This window comes from Myxine glutinosa, chromosome 7, assembly GCF_964187855.1.
Source record: "Myxine glutinosa chromosome 7, kmMyxGlut1.1, whole genome shotgun sequence".
Lineage (NCBI taxonomy): Eukaryota > Metazoa > Chordata > Myxini > Myxiniformes > Myxinidae > Myxine > Myxine glutinosa.
In genome coordinates this window covers 100,471,648-100,482,757 of record NC_136267.1, presented here as the reverse complement: position 1 = coordinate 100,482,757, position 11,110 = coordinate 100,471,648, and the positions used below count along the sequence as shown (strand labels likewise).

The 11,110-nt window shown below is 44.8% G+C and overlaps 1 protein-coding gene across 3 annotated transcripts in view; it reads right to left on the bottom strand.

Annotated features, from left to right (window-relative positions):
* The window catches only part of FBXO22 (F-box protein 22), a 49,919-nt gene that overhangs the window by 4,171 nt on the left and 34,638 nt on the right, over positions 1–11,110 (bottom strand). The window lies entirely within an intron of this gene.

Below are 11,110 nucleotides of genomic sequence, written 5' to 3'. Positions count from 1 at the left end.
TAATTTGTGAACCAGTTGACCAAAGTTGGTACAAGTATGCATTATGATGCAAAGACAAACGTATTTGATTTTGGGGTCAGCAGGTCAAAGGTTATTGTCTGCAATAGGTCTATAACTTGAGAATGGCTGAAGGGATCCAATTCAAACTTGGTACAGCTCTGTATAATGATGTAAAGATTAACTTATCAGGTTTTGGGGTCAAGGGTCAAATTTCAGACGTTCCATCAGTTAAAAATTCTGTTACTGAGCTGACTTGTGAACCAGTCATGGGATTTTAACCAAACCTGGTATAATTATATATTATGATACAAAGATAAACCGATTCGATTTTGGGGTCAAGAGGTCAAAGATCAGAGATCACGTTAAGTTAAAATTATTTTGTTACCGCGATATCTTAAGAATGGCTGAAGGGATCTTAGTCAAACTTGGTGCAGGTATGTACAATGAGGTAAAGATGAATTGATTAGATTTTGAGGTCAAAGGTCAGAGATCATGTTAAGTTAAAATTATGTTGCGTGCCAACTCGTGAACCAGTGATGCGATTTTGAACAAACGTGGTATAAGTATATATGATGCAAAATTAACTGATTGGGTTATGGCATCAAGAAGTCAGGCCAGATAAAAATGTGATAACTTGAGAACAGCTGAAGGACTTTAAATCAAACTTGTGTATAATGTACAAGTATGTATAATGTGAGCAGAGGCATATCAGTTGACATTGTGACATCAAGGAGTGGTGTTCTAGTTACAAAATATTTAAAAATGAAATACAGAAATATCCAATTTACATAAGTATTCAACCCCCTGAGTTTTTACTTTATAGAAGCGCTTTTAGTAACGATTACAGCTTTGAGTCTTCTTGGGTACGTCTATCAGCTTTGCACATCTGGATTTTGGGAGTTTCTCCCATTCTTCCTGGCAGATTTGTTCAAGTTCTGTCAAGTTGAATGGGGAGCATTGTTGAACAGCAATCTTCAAGTCTTTCCATATATTCTCAATGGGATTCATGTCTAGGCTTTGGCTGAGCCACTCATGGGCTTTAACCTTCTTGTTCTGAAGCCATCCCAGTGCTGCTTTGGCTGTACGCTTGGGGTCAATGGCCTGTTGGAATGTAAATCTTCATCGCAATCCAAGGTCTTTTGCACTCTGAAACAGGTTCTCCTCAAGGATTTGCCTGTACATGGCTCCATTCATTGTTCTCTCTATATTACAAGTCTACCCGTCCCTGCTGCTGAAAAGTATCCCCATAGCATGATGCTGCCACCACCATGCTTCACGCTACGCATGGTGTTAGATGGGAGACAAGCTGTGTGTGCTCTTTCCACTAGATGTAGCGCTTTGCATTCAGGCCAAAGAGTTCAATTTTCGTCTCATCAGACCACAATCTTTGGCCTCATGCTCTGTCTTTCACATGCCTTTTTGCAAACTCCAGGCCTGCTGTCATGTGCCTTTTCTCAGGAGTGAATTCCGTCTGGCCACTCTCCCATAAAGCCTAGATTTGTGAAGTGGTGCAGAGACTATTTTCCTTCTGGTAGGTTCTCCCATCTCAGCCAAGGAACTCTTTAGTTCAGAGTGGTCATTAGGTTATTGGTCACTTCCCTAACCAAGGTCCGTCTTGCCTGGTTGCTGAGTTTGGTTGGACGGCCAGCTCTAGGAAGTCTGGGTAGTTCCATATTCTTTCCTTTTTCCGAACGATGGAGCTCATTGCACTCTTAGGAACTTTCAACACTCTAGAAATTGTTTTATACCCTTCCCCAGATCTATGCCTCTTCACAATTTTGTGTCGGAGTTCGACGGACAGTTCCTTGAACTTCATAGTAGAGTTTCTACTCTGACATGCAATGTCAACTGGGACCTTATATAAAAATGTGTTTCGTTCTAAATCATGTACAATCAATTGAATTGGGCACAGGTGGACTCCAATGAAGTTGTAGAGACATCTCAAGGATGATCAAAGGAAATTGGATGCACCTGAGCTCAATTTGGAGTGTCATAGCAATGGGATTGAATACCTATCGACTTGAGACATTTCAGCTTTGCATTTCCAACAAAAAATATTTCACTTTGACATTATGGGGTATTATATGTACATCAGTGACAAAAAACCCTCAATTTAATCCATTTCATATTCAGGTTGTAACACAACAAAATGTGAAAAACTAATGGGGTATATGCTTTCTGAAGGCACTGTTGGTGTCTTGCTAACCTCTACAGAACAGAACTGTACGGAATAAAATGAAGCTTGTTTCCAAAAAATTGGATGTTATTCATGAACCTGCTCTCAGACCCAGAAAAGTAGATGAACTTCTATCAATAACTCAAGTTTTATAGCAGAAAAAGGGGGTCAGGTTTTAGACTGCACCTTCTGTACCGATGAGGCATGGTTCCACATGCCTGGCTGGCTATATGAACAGCCAGAACTATAGGATTTGGGCCACAGAGAAATCCCCATATAATCTTCGAAAAAAACATTGCATGACCCAAAAAATTGGTGTATGTTGTTTTGAGTGGCTATCCATGGCATCCAGGCTGAAGAACTGCAGCGTGCATTTCAAGACATGTGTAGGTGCGTCCAACTTTGCTTACAAACGAATGGGTCGCACTTTCAGCAGTTATAAATTTGCTGCAACTCAATAGTTTTCAAAATAAAACCTTCTGTTACCTCTAATATGTCATCGTTTTCCTCTTCCCTTTATAAGGGGTGAGGTCCGATGGCACCAAGCTCCTTCCCTGCCTTGACCACAATACTCCTCCACTTCCCTCTGTTCTCAGCCAACTCTCTCCAGCCTCCAACCACCCCCTCCTTACTGATATCCCTCTTCACACAATCCTCCCTTCTCAACCACGGTCGATATCTTTTTCACCTACCTTTCTTCCTCAACCCATCCGCTCTCTGCCATTCTTTCTTCCCCCATCCGCACCAAATTTCCAGCCCATCACAGCCTGCATTTCACCAATCGCCTCTCTCAGTTTATCCGTTCTTCTTTCCACCCTCTTCACTTCTGCTATCCTCTTGACCCAGTTGTTCTCACAAACCTGCAGCCTCTGTTGTTGTCTCTCTGTCAGTGCCAACATCTCCAGACCATAAAGGTAGGCCGGGGTTACACACGACATCAGAACTTTCCCATCAGAACAAAACTTTTCAATTTTTGAAATATTTATGTCTGCCGTTACACACTCCACCCACCTGAATCCTCCTCCGCACCTCTGCCTCCGACTTACCATCCCCAGTCACTTCCCTCCCCCCACCCCCCACCCCCACTCCAGATACTCAAACCTATTTCCTTGTCTGATATCTTTCCCTTCCAACCTGATATTCATTTATTTTCTCTGCTGCCCAACCCACATCACCTACGTCTCCAGGCTCATTTTCAGCCCATGTTTCTTAAATTCTTCCTTCCACTCCCAGAGCACTTCCTGCATCTCCTGCCCACTCTCCACCACAACAGCCAAATCATCTGCATACAATATCCTCCCCAGAATATATTTCATGTTTACCTTCCTGCTTACCAGCTCCATCACCATGATAAACAGGAGTGGGCTGAGAGCGCTTCCTTACCTCAAAACTATGTTCACGTATTTGACAAGAAATACATTTATCTGAAAGACAACTTTTTGCACAAGAGGTGTTATGATTTTAATTAACTGTTTCTTTAGAAACACCCTGTATGTACACAAACATCACCACAATCTTGTCCTAAGGCAATATACCCGATCTTTCTGGAAATAAATTCCACAGGATCACCTATTAAAGCACAAGACAGGTTTGCGATCGCAGGAATTAATGTTATATTTTAATTTGTGCACCAATATGGCACAGTTATTTTCCACAACAATAATTTATGATGCTGGAGGTATGTCACCACCCAATAACCATAGCAAATTAATGGGAAATAATGGCTTTAATAAATAATGGAGAGGGGACCCGATAAAGCAATTGAAACTAGAATGGCACTCAGTAGAGAGCATACCTCCGCCTGGTTGGCAATATCACTCAATGGTGAAGAATCACTTAAAAATTATACTAGCTGGATCTGGGTCTTCGCCAAAATTGAATCGATTCTCCTTGTCACACACACAACCTGTCCAACAAGATTCGTCCAAATCCATCCATAACTTTTTGAAATATCCCACTATCTATCGTTTTTGGCCTTATCTCCCAATGGTGAAGAACCACTTAAAAATTTAAATAATTCTCATACCCGAATCCATATTCAGATCTTCACCAAAATCGATTCGAATCGTCCTTGTCAGACACCCAACCGGTCCACCAAGTTTCGTCCAAATCCGTCCACAACTTTTTGAGATATCCTGCTATCCTGCTATGATATCCTGCTTGTCTGTTGCTCAAGCTTTTGGATCTCACAATCTGCCATGATCTTTCCTGGGAAAACCATATTTCCAAGCTGGCCTCCAAAGCCAGTCGCCGACTGGGCATCCTCCGTCATGCGAAGTCCTTCCTTGGCACACCTGAGCTCCTCACCACATACAAGGCTTTCATCCGCAGCTCAATGGAATACTGTTCTCCCCTCTGGGCTGGTGCTCCTGCCTCACACCTAGATCGTCTTCACGCTGTTGAAACCTAAGCTTTCAGAATCATTGGAATCTCCTGCGATGAATCTAACTCCGAGGGCCTTTCACTCACTCACCACAGGCAGGTTGGTGGTCTTTCTGTCTTCTACCGACTCCTCTCCGGCCTTGCTCCCCCAGCTCTCTCTGTGCTGTGTCCCCCTAATATTCCTACAGGTCGCACAAGATCTGCCAGCAACCCTCTTATGGTTAAACTACCAAAATCCAGGCTCTCTGCTCACCTTCACTCTTTCATTCCCTTTTTTTCCCACCTCTGGAACAAACTCCCCCACTCCCTTCAATCCCACTCCTCCCTCCAGGTCTTTAAAACAGCTGTTCACCACCATCTCCTATCTTCCCCCATCCAAAACCTTGATCTTTTCTACCCCCGATAATTCACCCCAGATCCACTTTTTTGAAATTCCAACATCTTTCCTGGAAGTCCTTGCAGTGTCCATATGTTTTATACCTCTCCCACCTCCCTCCCCCCCCCAAGCCCTCTGCCTCCCACAGATCTCTCAATGTCCATGTTCTCAAATGTTGTGTTTGTGTCCTTCCCCTTCTCCCCATCTTGTCTACCGCTCCCCTTATTGTGTTTTATGTGTCGGTTTGACCTTTTGTGTGATTAATGTTAGTTCTTTCACGAGCCTCGATCTTGTACACGAAAAAAAGAAGAAAAAAGGATTGTTTTTGGCCAAATCTCCCAATGATGAAGAATCACTTAAAAATTAGAGTAGCCAGAACCGAATCCGAATCTTCACCAAAATCTAATCATTTCGTCCTTGTCACATACGCTACATCTCTGCCAAATTTCGTCCGAATCTGTCCACAACATTTTGAGATATTTTGCTCACAGACAAATGGACAGACAAACAGACAGGGGTGAAAACATAACCCTCCATCCACCTTTGGTGGCAGAGGTAGAGAAGAAGACAAAGCAATATGCGCTTAATACAAAAATGGCCTTAACCTACTTGAACTAATCCTACTACTAATTTGCAATTATTGGTCACTGACTAACAATACAAATTCTTATTACAGACCCTAGGCATCAAAAAGCTACATGTTGCTCCGTTTGTAGGGGGTAGGCAGTGATTACCCTAGTACAGGTAGAATTGCATAGGTAGTGTGTTGCGACTGTAGTGAAGAAGAAGAAACTCCATGTATCATAAGTAGGGATCCAGTAGACCGTATGTCATGGAAGAGCGTATCTTCGTTCCCATCATGAGGGGTGTGTTTATGTTAATTAGTTAGGGACTATGGGTAATTATTCCCCTGTATGTAATGGCCTCTGTTCCTTATGACACCAGCAGCACACACACCTAGACAGAAATCGCGCATTTATAGCACTAAATAAAAGCGACCGGAACCGGGACATTAAACTACAGCTTGTGCCGCAGCCATCACATCACAATACGAGCAGGCATTTCTGGGAGGCCACGCCCCAAAGAGCAGTGATTGCTCAGGACTTGGTTCGAGCAACGACTGCTAAGATGAGACGATGAGATTGGTGGAGCAGGCACGGATGACGTCAGAGCCTAGAGTAAAAAAAAAACGCTCTGCCCGACATTTTGTCCTCTTGAGCGAGGGGCATTCATTGAGACACCACAATTTTATCTCTCTCGGCTTGCTCTGATTTTCGGGATTTGATGGCGAACGGTTGAAGTTCATGAGTCTTCATCCTCTTGCCTCTTGACTTCCTCGCATCATCTGGTTTTGGTGGTGAATGGTCACGATTTCATCTCTCTCTCTGCTTCGGGATTTCACGGCGAGTGGTCAAAGTTTATAGCGCTCCTGCGCGAGGGGAATCCATCGACGAGCAGGGGCGAGTGGAACGGGCACGGTCTGCTAGCTGCGCGCTTGACGGCCAGAGGAGCGAACTGTTCACAGAGGCCTGGTTTCCGCTCGCAAGCTGCGCGGCAAAGCGTGCGGTTCCCGCCAAGTACGCAGGGTTTGGATGATTCCCGACGAGGTTCAAGAGCAGCTCGGAGCTAAGTGCCCACAAAAATAACGTCTATTTTCACAGTTATTTTTCCCTTTGTCTGTATTCGAGTCTGTATGGGGGCGGTCCAATTAGGAATTTAGTTTTACCTTGCATTCGCTTGTTACCGGCATTTTCTTCAATAAAGCCGGTATTTTTGTACATTTTAATTCTGTGTCGGGTTTGAGCGATTATCGCAGGTTCAAAGAAGTCGGGTGGAAGCCGTCCAGGTAAGTTCGTCATCCACCTTTCCCTCGCATGTAAAGAATACCGTCATCATTGGATTGAACACCATGGAGTTAAAGCTCGTTTGGTCATCCGTGGCACCCTGCGGTGTTCACTACCGGGCAGACACACAACAATATATTGACCAGATTCAAATGGAGCACCTCACCGTCAATAGAGCATTTAAATTGTATCAGATGTGGAAATAAATGGAAATTGTTGCACCCAGTTTACCGGCTCGACGGCAGAAGACCCTATTTGCATTTTTGCCATCTTCATCCCTACCCCCACTTATAATCCCGTGTGGGCACGGGCGATTTGCTCATTGTTAATAACACAGTCAATCACAGGAGTTAAAAGGCACGCGAGAAGAGGAAGAAGAAGAAGAAAAATAGAATACGAAGGTGGGGGTGGTAGAGGAGGGAAGACATTCCCTGTTCTGAGGTAGGCTCAGCTTGGTGCATAAAAAAACCCCGAGAAAGCCTTACCAATATCTTGGTCAGCCCACTGCCATTCGCTGGGTTCTTGAGCCGCCATTTTGTTTCGGCCTATTCAAAAGTGCCTTGCCTTGGAAACACGATCGATTATCATTACATGATTGAAGCATATTGTTGCGGTTTTGAGTTTTGTATAATAAAGGTTAAATTTCCCCCTCATAGTTAGTCACACAAACAACATGTAGCCTCGCGATAGTGCAGTTATTTCTTAGTATTTGTGAGCATAGTCCTTTCCCTGTGTTAGTTCTGCGCTGAGTAGAGTAAAGAGAATAGGTCCTTCTCGTACTTCCATTGCCTTATCCCGCCTCCATTGCCTCATGCCTCTTACGCCTCTTTATGCTGTCTTTGGCTTTTTGGCGCGAATTAACACGAGGCCGGCCTGGCAATTCGAGCAGGGACCGAATGAGGGTGGCAGAGAAGCTGACGGTAAGCGCGAGCCGCCAATCAGGGCTCAGAGGGTGTGGCGGCAGCACTGCGTCACAGGGCGTGGTTGGAAGGTTCGAGAAAGCTCAGGGCGTGGCAGATATAAGCCGTTGCGCAAAGCCACCAAGGACTGAGTTGGATTGAAGAGCAGTGTGGTGAGTTGGCGGTCAGCAGAGGACTTTGAAAGATACGACATCGGCGAAAGACGCGCATGAACCAGGATACGTGCTCGTATGAAAGTGACGCTCAGTTGAGCTTGAAGCCAAGCCGCATATAGTGCATTGAGTTACGCGAGTGATAACTTGCTGTGGAACTGCCAGCCGCGCTGAGAGACGCGTACATTTCCCGCCTTCCTGCCTCCATCATCTGCTTTCGTTCGAGGGACGCGCTACGAGGATCCTTCCACCGCCTGCTTGCCATCATCGCGGGATGTGCTGTGACCGAGGAGAGCCGGACGGGGCCGTTCCTGGACGACCAAGCCGGCGCGTTTGGCCTGAACATCCTCCTGCCTGCAATTCCCTGTGTGGGTGTGAACGGGCCTGAGTCTGGGCATAAGATCAAGACTGATTAAGTTCTGCTCTGTGTCGCTGCTTATACCGATCCTTGTACATAATATTGGGAATAATAATTAAACCTGTGTTCTTCCTTCCATTCAATTGTTCTTGTGATTTCCCTCATTGGCTAAGCGTGGTACGAGTAAAACCGCTCTAATCGGGGTCCAATATTAACGGTGACTGCACGGACCACGTGGTACGCAATCCGCTCGGTGTACTCAATTACACGTGGCACGTGCGAGGCTTGGTTCCCCGCTTCCGTGGCGGCGCAGGTATTTAGGTACGAGCGAGACTTGGTCCCGAAACCCTACCTTGCGTTTGCCCGGAAGAGGCGTTTCAAGTCTCTCGGTTCCGCCAGGCCCAGAAAGAACAAGGGGCTTAATCCCCCCTTGGTAAGGGTAAGAAGGGCAGCGGAAAACCGTGCACCCAGTTTACCGGCTCGACGACAGAGGACCCCATTTGCATTTTTGCCGTCTCCATCCCTACCCCACTTATAATCCCGTGTGGGCACAGGCAATTTGCTCATTGTTAATAACACAGTCAATCACAGGAGTTAAAAGGCATGAGAGAAGAGGAAGAAGAAGAAGAAAAATAGAATACGAAGGTGGGGGTGGGAGAGGAGGGAAGACATTCCCTGTTCTGAGGTAGGCTCAGCTTGGTGCATAAAAAACCCGAGAAAGCCTTACCAATATCTCGGTCAGCCCACTGCCATTCGCTGGGTTCTTAAGCCGCCATTTTGTTTTGGCCTATTCAAAAGTGCCTTGCCTTGGAAACACGATCGATTATCATTACATGATAGAAGCATATCATCAAAATCTGGATTCAGAGATGAGGATTGGATGCTGTAGACTAAAATAAATGTCCAAATCAGGAGTGGAATCTGACTAAATTTACCATACCTAGCGATTCTTATAACTAAGTGTATATTTGCATTTATTTAAGCGAGGCTTCCATTCTCCTTCTCGGGTTAGTTTTTTAATTTAACTTAATGATTTTTAACTTAATTCATTCTTCCATGGGATATTGGGATAGGGTGTCACTCCACTGTACCTGCGATCTATTTTTTAAATCCCCTCTCGATGATGGACCCAGATTGCGTATATTTTAAAGTATTTAAGAGGTGGTGTCAGGAACATTTTCGGCCATTTCAACCAGAATCAATCAGCTTGCTATAGCTTGCCAATTCAGCTGTTCCTCATCACCTGTTTCGTTGGAGTGTTTAAGCCGCTTGGCGAGGGCTCTACAAATGAAGTGAGAAATGCTTGTGTACTTAATTAATTAGTCAAAAGGCTGGGGAAATTTGGGTGTATTATAACACCCTTTTGAACATGCTAAACGAGGTGAATGCTATATTGCTATTCAGGCTACTTTTGCAAGCCATGGCGTTACAGTAGACAGCTCCCTTTTTGTTTTTACGTACCCATTTTTTTATTGACTAACATTTTTGTGTGATATACTTTCATTGTATTAATAGATAGTTATATTAATATACCTATAAAATATACTTAAAAAAACAAAAACAAATCAAACGCCGTGTTTGGAACTCAAATCAAACGTCTGCCATGTCGAACTGTTTCATTGCAAAGGTAGGGTCGACATTTTGTCTGCTCCCAGTGGTTTCCACATTTCGCTGATTTGCTGCTCGATTTTCACATTTATAGAAGACTAAAGGTAAATCTTTGTGGTTTCCGTTTTTTATGTACGTACTTAATCTGTGTTGTCCACCCAGAATACCACCCCTTCTCGCTCCACCCTCCTCTCTCTCTCTCTCCTCCCTGCTCCTCCTTGCTCCTCCCCCTTAACCTTCCCCCTCCCCTCCTCCTCCCTCACTGTTCATATTCCCGTCAGGAAGCGACTCATTGTTACCCGGCAACGCCGGTTACTTTTGCTAGTATAAAATAACTGACACGTGAAATCACCACAACTCCTCATTGGCTGTGCTCTCCACAACATGACTACCCCAGTATCGTGACATCACATGCCAAAAGCCCCACCACCACACGCACCATTACACAAAGCATGTGGTTAATAATAAATAAAACAGAAGTGGGAACGAGAGGAAGCAAAGAAGGGTAAGGCCCGAAACGACGAAGGCCGCAAACCCTCTTTCGCTCTGACGAAGGGTAAGGGCCAAAACATCAGCTTCTCTTCTCTCCACAGTGGACCCATCACCTTAATATAAGGTATTTTATTTCCCATTTGTCTCAATTTATTTTGCTGTCCAAGCAGATCCCCAATTTTGTGTTGTGATTAGCGATTACATTATTGGATGGACACAACAGCATTAGTAGTTGGGAAGTCCTTTACTTACCGCTTTACACAAAAAAGGTGTAAAAACAGATCCTTGCAACTACAGACCAATCAGCCTGCTCCCAATTATCAGCAAAGTCAGGGAATCCATCATTGCTTCGGATATCAAATCCTTCCTCTTCTCCAATGGCTTGATCTCTGATCATCAATTTGGATTCAGACCAGGTCATTCTACTCTGGACATGCTGCTTCTGCTGTATCAACAATGGATGGAGGTCCTCAATGCCAAACAGGATATCAGAGCTGTCTCCCTTGACATATCACGTGCCTTCGATACGGTCTGGCACCCAGCTCTGCTCACCAAACTCTCCTCCTGTGGTATCCATGGAAATCTCCACTCATGGCTTGCGGACTTCCTCTTGGTCATAGGCAACGTGTGGCCCTGAATGGATTTCTCTAATCTCCCCTTCCTGTTCTGGCTGGAGTTCCCCAAGGTAGTGTTCTGGGCCCTGTGCTATTTCTGGTCTTCATTAATGATCTCTCCGACTCTCTGGAAAATCCTCTCTATCTCTTTGCTGACGACTCCACTCTCTGTCGCTCCATTCCTCATC